This window comes from Hyperolius riggenbachi, chromosome 9 (genome assembly GCF_040937935.1).
Source record: "Hyperolius riggenbachi isolate aHypRig1 chromosome 9, aHypRig1.pri, whole genome shotgun sequence".
NCBI classification, from domain to species: Eukaryota; Metazoa; Chordata; class Amphibia; order Anura; family Hyperoliidae; genus Hyperolius; species Hyperolius riggenbachi.
This window is the reverse complement of record NC_090654.1, coordinates 159,818,119-159,833,759: the sequence shown is the minus strand read 5'-3', so window position 1 is coordinate 159,833,759 and position 15,641 is coordinate 159,818,119. Positions and strand designations below refer to the sequence as shown.

At 42.9% G+C, this 15,641-nt stretch overlaps 1 protein-coding gene across 3 annotated transcripts in view; it reads right to left on the bottom strand.

Moving 5' to 3' along the window:
- Positions 1–15,641, bottom strand: part of LOC137532765 (sodium- and chloride-dependent GABA transporter 3) — an 843,944-nt gene that overhangs the window by 751,536 nt on the left and 76,767 nt on the right. The window lies entirely within an intron of this gene.

The following is a 15,641-nucleotide window of genomic DNA, read 5'->3' as shown; positions in this document are numbered from 1 at the left end:
ATAGGTCGCGGAGCAGCAGGACAACTGCAAAGTTCAACTCAGGCAGGCAATACGTTTGGTGGACTAGGATAATGTACTACAAGGGAAGGACACTGAAGGGAAATGGCAAACTTTTAAAATTATTCTCAAGCAATATTGTAATAAATATGTCCCATATGGAAAAACATCTAGGAATAAAAAAAAAAGGTCTCTATGGATGAATAGAAAGGTTAGAGATAAAATGAAGTGGAAAAAACAACACCATTTTGCTTTGATTTCATTATTTCTGACTGCCAATATTTGTTTTAAAGAGCCTCTGTAACAAAATTTTGAGCCTTATTTCTTCTGTCTTATAAGTTCCTATTACTGGTCTAATGTGGTCTGTCTTACTGCAGTCTTTCCTACTTGCACTGTCTCTGTAATAAATCTTATCTCTTTTCCTCTGTCGTGTCTGTCGGGCTGAGGCTGGAATGTGTGGAATGTGCAGCACTGCTTGTCATTGGGAGAAGCTTTACACACCCCCTCCAAGCTCTGCATCAGTCACAAAGTAAGCTAGTTCTCAGCCTATAATACTCTGGTTAGAAGCCAGTCTTTTGTTTGTAAACACTGCCTAAAACTGTTCATTACAAACCAGGATTGCAACAGAGAGTGGCAGAAAAAGCACAGAGGGGCACAGGAGAAAATAAGGAATAAAATGGTATGCTTTTTATTGTAAGAATTTTAGAGTACAGATTCTCTTCAATGGTGCTAGGTGTATAAAATGGGCACCTGGTTAATTAACATTTCTAAATAGCAATTACAGCTTTACAACAGTACTAATTAGTGGTTTTGGCTTTGCAACTGTTTTAATTAGTGGCTTTAAAGACTTTATTTAGCGGTTACGACTTTATAGCAGTTCTAATTAACAGCTTTAAGGACCTTGGTTAAATTTTTGCTTCATAGGAAAAACTTTGCGGTTACAGCTTTACAACAGTAATAATTAGTGGTTATGGCTTTACAGCTGTTATAATTAACAGCTTTAAAGACTTGTATTAGCAGTTACGGCTTTACAGTTCTTCCTTTTAGTATTTAGCAGCTTTAAGAGATCAAGGTTAGGCGTCCAGGGGGTTTTGGGATGTGGTTTAAGATAATTGTCCACAAAGGGTTAAGGATAGTTGCCCATGGGGGGAGGGGGGGTTAAGGTTAGATGCCAAGCACGGAGGGTTAAGGTTAGGCACCACCAGGTGAGGGTTCTGTGTGAGAGGGGGGGGGAGAGGTTAAGTCATAGTAAAATGTCAGTACCAATGTTTTATTATATAAAAGAAGTAGTAGAATATAGTTACATTTACAGATATTTTATCACTTTTCCTGGTGTCCATTTTACACAAAAATAGAGGTTATAGTGGGGATTTGTAGAATATTGGTATTATGACAGATATTCAATGGCATTTCCTGGCGCCCAATTTACTAGCTGATAAAGTTAAATAATGGCTATAACTGGCGCCCTTTTTATAGCCATGCCTTGCAGAAACGTACATCTTCAACTGATTTTATCAGACATTAGTTCAGCTGAGGACATCAATGATGATTATGTCTGCAGCTTCATAATTGTTTTATATACCCAAACACCTTAACCACTTTACCCCCAGCGGTACGAATTTCTCCGCCCCTTTTTTCCCCCCTAAAAAAACAGGGACGGAGAAATCCGTACCTTCCGCGCTCCCGCCGCTGTCTGCGCTCCCGCCGCTCGTGCGCGCGCACCCGCCGCTCGTGCACGCCGCCGCCCGTTCGCCCGGAGATCAATGAATGGGAAAATCCATTCCCGTTCGTTGATCTAGCCCCCGCAATGATCTGCTGCTTCTTTCAGAAACAGCGAGATCATTGTGAGTCTCCCAGCCTCCTACTGCTACCTGTAAGCGTCCTTCCGGACGCTTACAGGTCGCATGTAAACAAACACTTTGTGGCCATCTTGTGGCCAAATAGTAAACTACACCCTAAAAGCATTTTACATATTCAAACATTACATTTACACAATAAATTAACTTATTACCTCCCACACTCCCCAATTTTTATTATTTTTTTTGTAATTTATTAAAAAAAAAAAATACAATAAAAAAAACATAAATGGTTACCTTAGGGACTGAACTTTTTAAATATTTATGTCAAGAGGGTATAACACTGTTACTTTATAAACTGCGGGCTTGTAATTAGGGATGGATGCAAAACTGAAAAAAATGCACCTTTATTTCCAAATAAAATATTGTCGCCAAACATTGTGATAGGGACATAATTTAAATGGTTTTATAACCGGGACAAATGGGTTAATACATTTCATGGGTTTTAATTACAGTAGCATGCTTTATTTAAAAACTATAATGGCCGAAAACTAAAAATTATAATTTTTTCCCACATTTTTTCCTATTTCCCCATTAAAACACATTTAGAATAAAATAATTCTTGGCATAATGTCCTACCTAAAGAAAGCCTAATTGATGGCGAAAAAAACAAGATATAGTTCATTTCATTGGGATAAGTAATAATAAAGTTATAGACGAATGAATGGAAGGAGCGCTGAAAGGTGAAAATTGCTCTGGTGGTCAGGGGGTAAAACCCCTCAGTGGTGAAGTGGTTAAAGGCTCAACAAGTGCTTCACAGTGGATAGAAAGCATTCTATCTGCTGTGGAGCCTTGACTGAGCTTCTGAAGATGCCAGTGGGTGAGCAAAACAATTGTCAGACTGCAGTCTTTATTACCTTTGAGTTCTGAGCTGAAAGGAATGTGTGCTCAAAATGTAAGTCTCTATGAGTGCAATGAATTGTATGCTTTAAGTGCTGCGGCCCACTTTGTGTTCCTTCTGTACAAGCAGCTTCTGATACAGCTGCCAACTTATAACAACAGTTTGTCCAACCTTTCTTGGTAAGTGAGATCTTCCACCCCTCTGATTAATTTAGTTGCCTGTCTTTATGTCCTTCTTATAGTGTGGTGCCCAAAACAGCATCCCACTCCAGATGTGGTCTCACATGTCATTTATGAAAAAGGGAGAAGTATACTAGAATCTCTTTGGGAGGGAGAAGGCGCCCCAAAAAATAACCATGGATGTAATAAATATAAAATGGCTTACCTCTAACAAGAAGGGGCAACGCCAATATAGGAAAGACATTTTAATAATCAGACACAAAAATTATAACGCGTTTCGCGGAGCACAGTCCGCTTCCTCACATCAAATAAAGCAGTGTCTGAAAAGATGAATATTGTAGACACTCCTTAGCACAATACACCAAAATACAATATTAAATATTAAAATATTAAATCAACATAAAGGTAAAATGAAATGGGTAAATAAACCATCATCTGTTTTTTTCAATCATATATTTCCTCTCCTCCTCTTCCTTTGTGTATCTGTAACCTCATAAAATATATTATTATTATAAGCGTAATGCTAGTAACGGAATGGTATAGCTCTTAAAAAAAAAACAATTATAAATAAAAATTGTCCAGTTGAATTTAGTATTACTAAAACGAAAAACTAAAAATATAAACTAAAAATAAAAATTCAGCGTAGTTAGGACCATAAATATAATAATAATACCCTTCATATCAAATAGTAGGATCCATTTGAAAATGGCGCCTGCAAATAATGGCGCACGGTGTTGCCGCTAATCCGTTTGCTGTTTATCGCTATTTAACGTTAAAGCCTTATTGTTATTTAACGTTAAAGCCTTATTGTTATTTAGCGTTAACACACAGAACCCTCTCTGTACCTATCCCTAACCCCTAAACCCCCCCTGGTGGTGCCTAACCCTAAGACCCCCCCTGGTGGTGCCTAACCCTAACCATCCCCCTGGTGGTGCCTAATCCTAACCACCCCCCTGGTGGTGCCTAACCCTAAGACCCCCCTGATGGTGCCTAATCCTAACCACCCCCGTGGTGGTGCCTAACCCTAACCACCCCCCTGGTGGTGCCTAACCCTAAGACCCCCCTGGTGGTCCCTAACCCTAAGACCCCCCTGATGTTGCCTAACCCTAACCACCCTCCAGTGGTGCCTAACCCTAACCTTAACAGTGCTACATTAAATCCATTCACAGTTTTGCAGTTAAATAACGTCTGCAGTTTGGCTTATGTAGGGCGCTATTGATAAATAACGTTACTGTGGGCAATAACGTCTGCTGTTTGGCAAATGAACGGCACTATTGATAAATAACGTTAGTGTGTGCCACTATTGAAGAATAACGTTAGTGTGTGCTGTTTTTCTTCTTTTTTTCCCTGTGCACCATTATTATGCAGTACTAACAATAAATAGCGATAAGCGTATCTTTTTAATGTGGCGCCATTTCAATGCATAGGCGCTGTGCGCCATTATTCATTGATCCGCAAATAGTAATATAATATTAAATACAAAATAGAAGTGTAACGATTGGTGTCAGCAAGAACAGATTTTCTGATTATTGGTGATCTGCAGTATCACCAATAATACAGATACTATACCTGATTATGTGGTGATCTGCAGAATCACCAATAATGCTAGTATAGCGAGACAAAGGACAACCAGATGTAAAGATAGGTGTTTGGTGCAACAGTAATACAGATAGAGATACCAACTCCCCCAGAGAAGCTGGTAGAGGGAGATATCTCTATAGAACACAGGGATCAGCACTTCAGCAAGCTGGAGATGTAGATGAACTAGTAATCAGTCCACCCGAGGAGCGGGTGGTGCACAGTAAGACAACGTATACTGATCAGCCGTGGAGCGGGTGATTCAGACTGTACTGCAGCAGGTGATCACCTGAGGGACAGGAGATCAAGACTGTACTGCAGCTCCTAATCACCTGAGGAGCAGGTGATGAGGACAGTACCATAGTTACTAGTCACCTGAGGAGCAGGTGATTAAGACTGTACTGCAGCTACTGTTCACCTGAGGAGCAGGTGATTAAGACTGTACAGAGAATCCCTCACCAGGGACTTGGCTCACTGGTGAGGGCAGGAGAGTCAGACAAGCAGATTTGGCAACAAACGGACAGATACGGTACAAAGACAGAAGGCTTAAATCAGAGTAGTGTTCAGGCTGAGTCGGCAACAGGATCAGATAGGCAGAAGCACAGAATCAGTAAACAGAAGAGTAGTCAAGGCTAGCAGAAGGTCATAACAAATAATACCATTAAATTAGTACTTTAGCTATCAACAGAATCTGACTAAGTGTGGATCCCCAGCTCCTGCTGGTTCTAGCACACTTTGGGATCTGACTAAGGTCTGCGTGCTAACACGTAGCATTTGCAACAGGAGACGAGGAGCTACTGACAGGCAGGTCCTATATATACTGAGAGCCCCACAACGCCGCACCAGTCATTCAGCCAATCAGGAGCACTGCTGGAGTCAGCTGACCGGCCGATCAGCTGACTCCCCATCTATTCGCATAAAGCTCCTGTCACCTGGCGCGCGCGTAGCCCTCAGTCTATGTGCAACTGAATGACCGGGCAAAACTCCACCATGTAACTGCGCGGTGAAGGCCGCCGGCTGAGAAGCGGAGACAGCCGCCATGCCGCTCACCGATGCGGCGGCATCTCCGCTATCTATTACAAACACCCATCAGAACTGTGAATACCAGAGAAGAACCCATCGACACTCTCTGAGCCATACCCACCACCTTCCAGGGACCGTCCATAAATACCAAACCTGCCACAATACCTATTTGAAGTGTCCCTTTCCACAAAGAAGCCACTGTTGATCCCATCCAGGGTACCAAGAAACATTTCTCCTAGGATCTCCCAGAACACTTTGAAGCTCCGCAGAGATCCCAAGAGGCCAGAATGTTCACCAGGCTCACATGGAGAACTATCAAGAACCCCTATGGAACCTATGACAATTCTGGATTCAGAATTACCAGGACAACCATCAAGATCAGGGCTTTCAGGGACCACTTCTGGGCATGCAGGCAGGCAATATCAGAACATGTCTCCACCGAGGAAGTATCTGAGCATGCTGGTAACCGAGACGCACTTGGGCATTCTGGCTCACAGAGTGCATCGGGGTACACTAGCACAGGAGAAACCTCAGGACACGTCGAGGAACTGCCAACCTCAGAGTCCGTCACGACAAGACCAAAACCAGGACCGGGCAAAGAATCAACATGAGAAGTGGTCACAAGCACTGGTCTTTCAAAAGAAGACTTGGGCTCAGACTTAGAAGTCTGTATGACTGTAATTGTATCCAACCAGAACTCATCATTGACTACGCATGACTGGAGCTCCACAAGAGCTGCAAAGGTAGTCAGTATAGCAGCAATGCCTACGGAAGTAGGCAAAACCTCAAACGGCCCTGCGGGGCAGGAGGCACCTCCTAAAAGTTCTGCACCCTTTGGGAGGAACTCGGAGACCTCCAGAACCTCAAACAAGACTTCAGAAGCATCATTTCCCAAGTTTTCTGACAAGGATTCTGAACTATCCATGTTACAGGGCCGAACATCAAATACCTTCTGCGGACAGGGCAGATGTCCCAGGGATGGCTTTACCACACGCTGGGACTGAATTTCATTTTCAAGAACAGGATGCACAGGAATATCTAGTGAAACCAACACTGACTCCCTGCAGGCAGAGTCCTTCATAGCAGTCAAACCAGACTGCAATTCTGAAATGGCAGAACAACAGATGAAATTAGCTGCAATACCTAGAGGAGCCTCTGGGCTCCCTGCAGGAGACTTATTGCAAGGTAATATTTACTCATCCAGAGTACAGGGTGGAAAGTCATTACTTTCCTCAGTATCAGATTCGCAAAACCAAAGCGCTGTCTCACCCTTAGACTCTGCTAACAGTGTCGAATCCGAGGAGTCAGAACGCAAAATTTGCGAATCCAAGATCGCTTTAGGTTGTGAAACTGACGCTTCCGAAGCGCAAGCCTCCGCAATCCGTGGAGCAGACTGCAAAGTGTTCAAGACAGAAACACTGGAGCAACTGTCATCTGGCAACGTGCCTTTACAGATGTGAACAGAGCGACACATAGATTTATTTGCAGAAGAGGTTGTGACAACAACATGAGGAACTTTATTAATCATATTAACATTACTCTTGAGGCTGCATGGTTTAGGAATTTTTCCCATAGCAGGATCATAGATGGAAGATCTTGAAGGATCACTGAGAGAAAAAGATCTGTTTTTAAACGACAAAGGATCCCTTATATCTTTGACAAAACTGACACACTCACGCCAATCACAATCTGCAGGCACATCTGAGAAACAGGCATCAGATCGCACAGTGTCTAAACTCACTTGCTTTACCCCAGAAAGACAGGAACAGTCATCAGATAACGGTGTCACTTTATTGGAGTCAATTGGTTGGTGTGTGTGCAATTCATCCAAAATCGTCTGCCACACACAAATCAGCGGATCCACAAAACTTTCGTCACACTCATCAGATCCAATCAAAGTGTACATAGAATCAATACAAGCATTAAGAATCACTTCACTTTTTGGTGTACAAATGTATCAGCACACCGATATAATGTAGTTCACGCTATTTTATTGAGCCATGCGTTCCACAAAGATAAAACCGACAATTGTTTCGGGGGCCACACAGGGTCCCCCTTCTTCAAGGCGTGTGGTTACAAACACATTCAAATTTGAAAAACTTATATACCAACCTAATCCCTAATCACCACACCCATAGTGCAATCAAGCAATGATGTCATCTCCATTGTTTACACATCAAAACATGCCTCAATATTAATCCTATCGCTCAATCAGTATACTTATCAAAATGATGACACTGTACAGTGCGCTCAGCGCTACTGTGCCTACATTCTCATACCTGTCAGAGGGTTCACGGTTCACATCCTGTAGTCTACGTATGGATAATTGCCCCAGCGATTTGAATGCACCTGGCGACACACAGCCGTTTTCCAGAGCCCTGGTTGGTAGTTCCTCCGTACGCCGCGCCGCGCAGACACGCCCCTCGTTTCCTATTGGTAGAGGGGCTAAAAGCTATGGAGACGCTGTTCAGCGTAGTACCAGCTTGCTGCCGCACGCTCGCCGCTAGGCCCCGCCCCTCACATCTCATTGGTAGAGGAGCGCTGATCCACAGATACAATGTATCCGTCCTTGCATGACGGAATGTCAACTTCCGCCCATGCCTCTCATGCAGAGAGACAGCGTCCGCCCCTACGTAACGTCACACATAAACAGTGTTGCTTGTTGCCAAGCAACACTTAGAGACATGTGCATTGGATGATATGATCATAGCCCACATAAACTGAGCTGATCCGTATCCCAATGTGAGGGTGAACACACAGATCGCACTTTTGTGCAGCTGTGTGTCCAAAAGGCCATGCTCACATATGTGACATGGATAATATTAACAACACATCACTGGCCCATTAATAAAACGGCTGTTCATTGTGTCGCCCCTGCACTCCCCCGCCTGGACACACTTACCCACCAGGATGTAATCTTATGAATGATGGACCAGGGAACCTCTGAGATGGCTGAAAAAGATAGAGCATAAAAAAGGGGGAATTATTACATTTACACATTTATATGTAATACATATTGGCATATTCAATGTTCAACATATACGGCAAGACAAAAATAAATTGAAGAGTGTTCATGTGTATGAAGATAAATATTAACCTGTTGGAAAAACAACAGTTCTAAACAATGTATATCCGAGTATATTTCTAGAGTCATATTCTGTATTGCTTCACTTAGTGTGGCCCCCGAAACAATTGTCGGTTTTATCTTTGTGGAACGCATGGCTCAATAAAATAGCGTGAACTACATTATATCGGTGTGCTGATACATTTGTACACTGACTTACTGGAGACACAGCCTATGTCTCAGTATCAAGCACCCGGCCCATCTTTGTGATGGTGTGCCCTGCGGGATCCATTCTATCACTTCACTTTTTGTGATGTAAAAATCACAAAATGCCTTCCAATCAAACTCAAATTCCTCAATCAAAGCCCCAATCTCCCACGGAGCAAATGGAGGCTCAAACAACCCTATATTAAAGAAACACTTATACGGGTTGGGATCAGAAACATGCATAGATTTTCGTACACCTTTAATATACTTAATAATTCTGCCTATCACTGGGTCCACATATGTTTTTGCTTGGTGCAACCAACCCTGAGACTAAGAAGTCTCTCTGGGTTTATCACATTCCGTAGCTTTAGATACAGTGCAATATTGGGTTTAGGATAGGCACACCTTGCCGTGGGTTATTGGGTGCTCAGCCTTGATGTAGAAGCAACATCAATCCAATACAAACGATTCAAGGTCGGCTGGCACACCAAAGTCAGTTTCCAAGCAAATTTATTGAATGCACAGCATGACAATTTTTTCGGGGCCAAGCATGGTCCCCTTCATCAGATAAGTGCAGACATACAAGTGATACAAACTACCAACACATATATATACCCAACAATGTTGGGTATATATATGTGTTGGTAGTTTGTATCACTTGTTGGCCCCGAAACAATTGTCATGCTGTGCCAGCCGACCTTGAATCGTAGCTTTAGATACAGGGACGTTAAACTGACCGTCATACTGAATGGTTTTGCATGGAAGGGATGGAACAGCTGACTGATTAGCAGGTACACACTTATCAAGGACAGAGGGTAAACAAGGCAGTTTAAACCAATGGGAAAAAATCAATGTAAGAAACTGATAATGATTATCATTCCAGGAATGATTTTTTAAAACCTCATAAGCCCACGAAAACAGATCCCCCTGCAATAGAACACAAGCCAATTGAAGAGCCCATGTGGACGGATCAGTAATTTGAAAGGTAGGATTCAGAAAGAATCTTACACATTCAGACAGGAAGTCCTCTTTGGTTTCAGAATCTAGTCTTTTAAAGCTCTTAAAGGTATAAGATCCATATGCGACAAAAACGTACAAATCGGAAATTCCCTCTACACTGGGAATTTTGGTCTTGCTGGTCATTCTGTAACGATTGCGGAATTATCTCTGTGGTCAGCGCACAAGATATGCGCTGACACTGCGGAAGTCCTCCACAAGCGTATAAAACGACAGAACCCAGCTTTGGTGCTATGCACCTGTAGAGAGCAAGTGAGCACAGAGACAGAATGTATGTGTGTCCACCAATCTAGTCGCCGGCGACGGCGAACACACAACAGCGGAAACACAGTGGGAATGAAATCGCAAGGGTGGTGATTGCCAATAGTGACACAAGACCGAGTAAGACAGAGCACAAATGTAACAAGAAAGACACAACAAATAACAATGATCAGAACGCCAAGAAAAATAACAAACGCACTCGCTAAGCACGGTCGCCGCGCGAAAAGCGCAACAGCAACAAAGCACGCTAATGGCACGGTCTCTGCACGAAAAGCACAACAGAGACAAAGCACGCCAACCCTAACTAACCGATGTAACACAAAAATGAAAAGAGAACGTGAACGCTTGCTAAACAGTTGCCTCACCGAACCTACAGCAAGCGTTCGCTCCAGACAAGACAGACAGAAGGAGTAGCCAGTAGCAACCGCAGCTTTGGCCTACACTCCCAGACAGAAGGAACCACCACCACTACCGCTAGGGTGAATGCGATCCCAACAGACAGTACGATTTCCTGTCGACCACCGCTGGTGACAAGACAATCGCAACAGATAGACAGTACAAAGCAAAACAGATAATACAATCTGACTACGCTAGAAGGAATGCCTAGTGCACTCCCAAGGAATTACTCTAAGATAATCTTAGCAAACGATTTGCAAAGGCTGACACTCCAGGTAAGTACAACAACAACAACAACAACAAATAACATTTGTAAAGCGCTTTTCTCCCGTGGGACTCAAAGCGCATAAGCATGGCTCCGACCATCGTGGTACAGAGGAAGAATTTTATAAATCTGGAAATGCCAGGCTAAACAAGTGGCTTTTCAGTCTGGATTTGAATAGCTCCAGGGATGGTGCTGTCTTTACTGGGTGTGGTAGGGAGTTCCAAAGAGTAGGGGCAGCATGACAGAAGGCTCTGTCTCCAGATTTTTTGAGGTGCACTCTGGGAGTGACCAAGTTTATAGAACTTGCTGATCTGAGGTTGTGAGAGGTGTGGTGCAGCTTCAGCAAGTCCTTCATGTATCCAGTAAGCAGAAACAAACCAGTATGACCAGCAGGGAATTCTGGGAAGAAATGGTATTTATACTGCAAGCCATCAAAGGAAGCAGCTAAGCAATTTGCATGACAAGTGTATGCAAATTCCTCCCCAGAACAGCAGCTCAGCAACTTGCAGAGTGAAGACAGGTCTCTTTTCCAGAGACCTGCAGCACTCAGACCTAAAAAATGGTCAAACCGCTGTCTGCCCGTGCAGACAGCAGCGCAGATCATTACAAACGCTAAGTACCATGGACCCGTTACATTGCCTGCTGGCAAACGTCACTCCTCCTCCTGCTGCTGCTGTATTTATCCTCCTGCTGGGTGTGTTCCCACCGCCAGGGTCCACAGAATACATTGCCTGCTGCCATGCGCCACTAGCTATTATGCCACAAATTTAGCTATGCTGGTGTTGAAGATAAAATTTTGCAACAGTAGAGTTCTGTAAGGGAAAATATATTAAGTTGGGTTCAAGAGGAAGAATATGAACACAAAACAAAAAAAAAGATGGCGGTGGTGAAGAAGAAGAAGAATAACCAGGTGAAGAAGAAGAAGAAGAAGTACCAGGTGAAGAAGAAGAAGAACCAGGTGAAGATGAAGAAGAACCAGGTGAAGAAGAAGAACCAGGTGAAAAAGAAGATGAAGAACCAGGTGAAGAAGAAGATGAAGAACCAGGTGAAGAAAAAGAAGAAGAAGAAGAACCAGGTGAAAAAGAAGAAGATGAAGAACCAGGTGAAGGAGAAGAAGAAGAACCAGGTGAAGAAGAAGAACCAGGTGAAGAAGAAGAACCAGGTGAAGAAGAGGTGAAGAAAAAGAAGAAGAAGAACCAGGTGAAGAAGAAGAACCAGGTGAAGAAGAAGAACCAAGTGAAGAAGAAGAAGATGGAGAACCAGGTGAAGAAGAACTACTGTAGATGATGATGAAGAAGAAGAAGAAGAAGAACCAAATGATGAAGAAGAAGAACCAGATGATGATGAAGAAGGAGAATAAGAAGACGAAGAAGAACCAGGTGAAGTAGAAGATGAAAAACCAATTGAAGATGAACCAGGTGAAGAAGAGGAAGAACTTAAAGAACCAGATGCCAGTGAAGAAGAACATGATGAAGATGATAGTAATGATTGATGAAGAGAAACAAGATGGTAAAACAGAAAAAGAAGACGGTGAAAAAAAAGATGGAGAGAACAAAAAGAAGAAGGTGAAGACGGTGAAGAAGAATAAACAAGAAATGCAAAAAAAAAGTTTACCATCACATTTTTTTTTGTATTTTTTAATTACACCTACTTAAATGTGATTTCCCTTTAAAAAAAATGCATTCGAATTCGCGAACACAAATTTTTTCCCGAATGTTGTCACCGACCCCGAACCGAGTATGAATCTGAACCAAATTCGGCGATCGCAACTGAATCCAAATCTGAATTTTCCCCGGACCCGAATGTACCTGAATCGAATTTTGGTACATAGTTACATATAGTTAGGGCTGGTTCAGACGGACGTTTGTGCTGCGTCACGTTTGGGTGCGTTGCGGCGGCTGCGCATTCAGGCTTTCAGTAGCCTTCGCGCCGCGTTCCGATGCGGTTGCATTTTTTCTTCCCCTAGGGGGACATTAGCCGTCGCGGTTGGCCGCCCCCTGGAAGCTACATGTCCAGGGGCAGCTCAAACGATAGCGAAAATCGGGACCCCACCCCAAAGTGGAAAAATGTTGAATGACATAAAATGTTTACAAATGTCATAGACAAATTGGCAAAACCACATTTCAGGCCTCTCTGAGGACTGGCATTCTTTTCCGATGGGCACACATTTTTTTCAGGCCTACAATGGATGCCGTTACAGTGTTGTAATAGACACCATGTGGCATGACATATTTGAAAGTAAGCATTTTGATGACATAGTTAAAAAAATATAATACATCATTTTGAAATGACACTTTCTTCAGGCCTCTCTGAGGACTGGAGATCTTTTACATTGGGCAGTAAAGATGGTGTGGCTGTGAGTGAAGGCTTTGGCAACTTAGCACGTTCAGTTTAAATACCTGAAATGTTGAAATTTTAGGTACCAAAAACTTTCAAGATGTAATAGATAAATTGGTAATGACACACATCTCTGGTCTCAAAAAGTGGCTGCAAAAAACAACTTTTTAAAGCAGGAAACTGCGGTGGCCATACCATACTAACACCTTTATTTGAAAAATCTTGAAACTAAATACATTTTTTGGCATTTATGCATGAATAAAAAACCTCTCCATAAAATATATAATTGTTGCACTGCCCAAGTTTTGGTACACTTTGTACACCTTTCTTAAAGAAATTGTGATTGCAGAGATGCCATGAAGGTTTCAGAAGTTTGCCTGACATTAAAGTCAATGGGGCTTGCAGCGAACAATTGGTTCACAAATGTTCATGATAATGTTCGCAAACACGTTCGTGAACACAAAATCTTCATGTTTAGTCATCAACAAAAAGGATGTATGGTCAGACGTTATTGCAGGAAGTGGGTATACTTTGATCATTTAGTATTGGTGTTTATATTTCTTCACCATGAACATCTTTATGTGCTGTACACATTTATATGCAAATATCTGTAAACTTTATGTTGATCTATCACTGTAGCATGCAAATACAGCTTTTTGGTAAACTAAAAACTAAACATGGCAATTTATATTCACTAGATACTAATGAGTTGACTGGGAGTAAGTATTCCTCTGAGCCCTTTCACACTGGTGCAGTGCGGTGGATCATTATACTGCACCCCACGGCTATGCTATTGAAAGCGTATGGGTGCTTTCATACGACATGTGATGCAGTGCGATTGAAGTCGCCTATCTACCGCGTGGACAAAATGACGTTACCACACGACCTCTGCTATGACCTGCGGGTGGCATGTCAGTCTATGGCAACACAGGCATTTTAAAAAGTATGCGGCGCATATGCGCAGAAGCGTATCTTTTACAATACGCACTTCCAAATTTTCCAAACAGAAAAAGATCACAAGCAAGTGTCACTTCGTGTTTGGAACAGAGCCAGACGAGTATTACCGCATACTAAGGCGGGGACGCTCCGCACCGCTGCAGCCAGTTTACAGTCTGAAGTCAGCCTCTATCTTCCTCATACAATTTCACATTTTTCTTTTTTCCTATGAAATGTGCTCCCCCTCCCCCCATGTGGTTACTGCACCTTATGCATTAAAACTTTTATTAGTCTAGCATTGTTGTGACCATTTTGAAAAAAGAAAATAAGCTTGGCAGATGAGCTTTTTTGTCCCTAGGCTTGTACAATTTAAAAGGGGATTTGATCTGTATATAGAGGACAAAAGTAGAAGGAGTAGATAGGCAGCTTGGCACTACACAGTGTTTATTGGCAGCACCGTTACATAAAAAAGCATTACAGTCCATGAACAACAAAGGAAATTGTACTCATCAAGGCTAATGGGGGTGCTAAGATAGCAGTGGATGCCAGTGGTGCGCGGCCTGACAACCGTTTCACTGTGATATGCTTTTTCTGCTTAATGTGCACTTTTATTTACAATTAGAATGGTTAAAATATTTTACCATAGGACATAGAAATAGTTATGGCAAATTCTATTCCTGCATTTAACCACTTAAGCCTAACTGGACAGAAATTTTCATCCAGTTAGGCTGCGCGCACTCCCGCGGGCCCCCCGTGCGCGTCCCCGCTGCTGGCCGCTAGCCCACCGATCAGTGAAAGGGATTATAAATCCCTTTCGCTGATCGGACCCCCCCCGGAGAAAAGCCGACAGCGTCTCTTCAGACGCTGCGGCTTTTCTGAACTCTGGTCTCCTTTCTTCTGCCTGGGAGCGAGATCGATCGCTCCCAGGACTTTTTGATTGTGGCCAAATAGCAAATTGCACCAAAAACACACAGTATTAAATAAATACATTTAAATACATTAAAAACCCTGTTTACCTTCCACACCAAAAAATACCCACATACAAGTTTAAATTAAAAAAAAAAAAAATTACAATAATAAAAAAAAAACATAAATAGTTACCTAAGGGCCAGAACTTTTTAAATATGCATGTCAAAGGAGTATATCAATATGATTTAATAAATTATGGGCTTCTAAATAATGATGGATGCAAATTGAAAAAATGCACCTTTATTTCCAAATAAAATATTGTCGCCATACATTGTGATAGGGACATAATTTTAACGGTGTAATACCCGGGGCATATGGGCAAATACAATACGTGAGTTTTAACCTCTTGCCGACCGCGTCACGCCGGCAGGCGTGGCCGTGGCGGCAGCCCCAGGACCGCCTAACGCCAATTGGCGTAAAGTCCTGGGGTTCTGTTTTGCAGGAGATCACGCGCAGGGTGCGCGCGCATCTCCTGCTTGGGGGGCGGAGCTCCGCCCCGCCATCAGTCTCCGAGCGGCTATTGCTGCTCGGGAGACTATTAGACGGCGTGATCGCCGTCTATTTACTCTGTGAAGCGCTGCGATCCCCTGGGGGACAAGAGAGCGATCGGCTCTCATAGGCAGAAGCCTATGACAGCCGATCGCCATAATTGGCCGGCTGTGGGGAGGGAGGGAGCGAGGGAGGGAAGAGATTTAATGGAAGAGGGTTTTTTTTT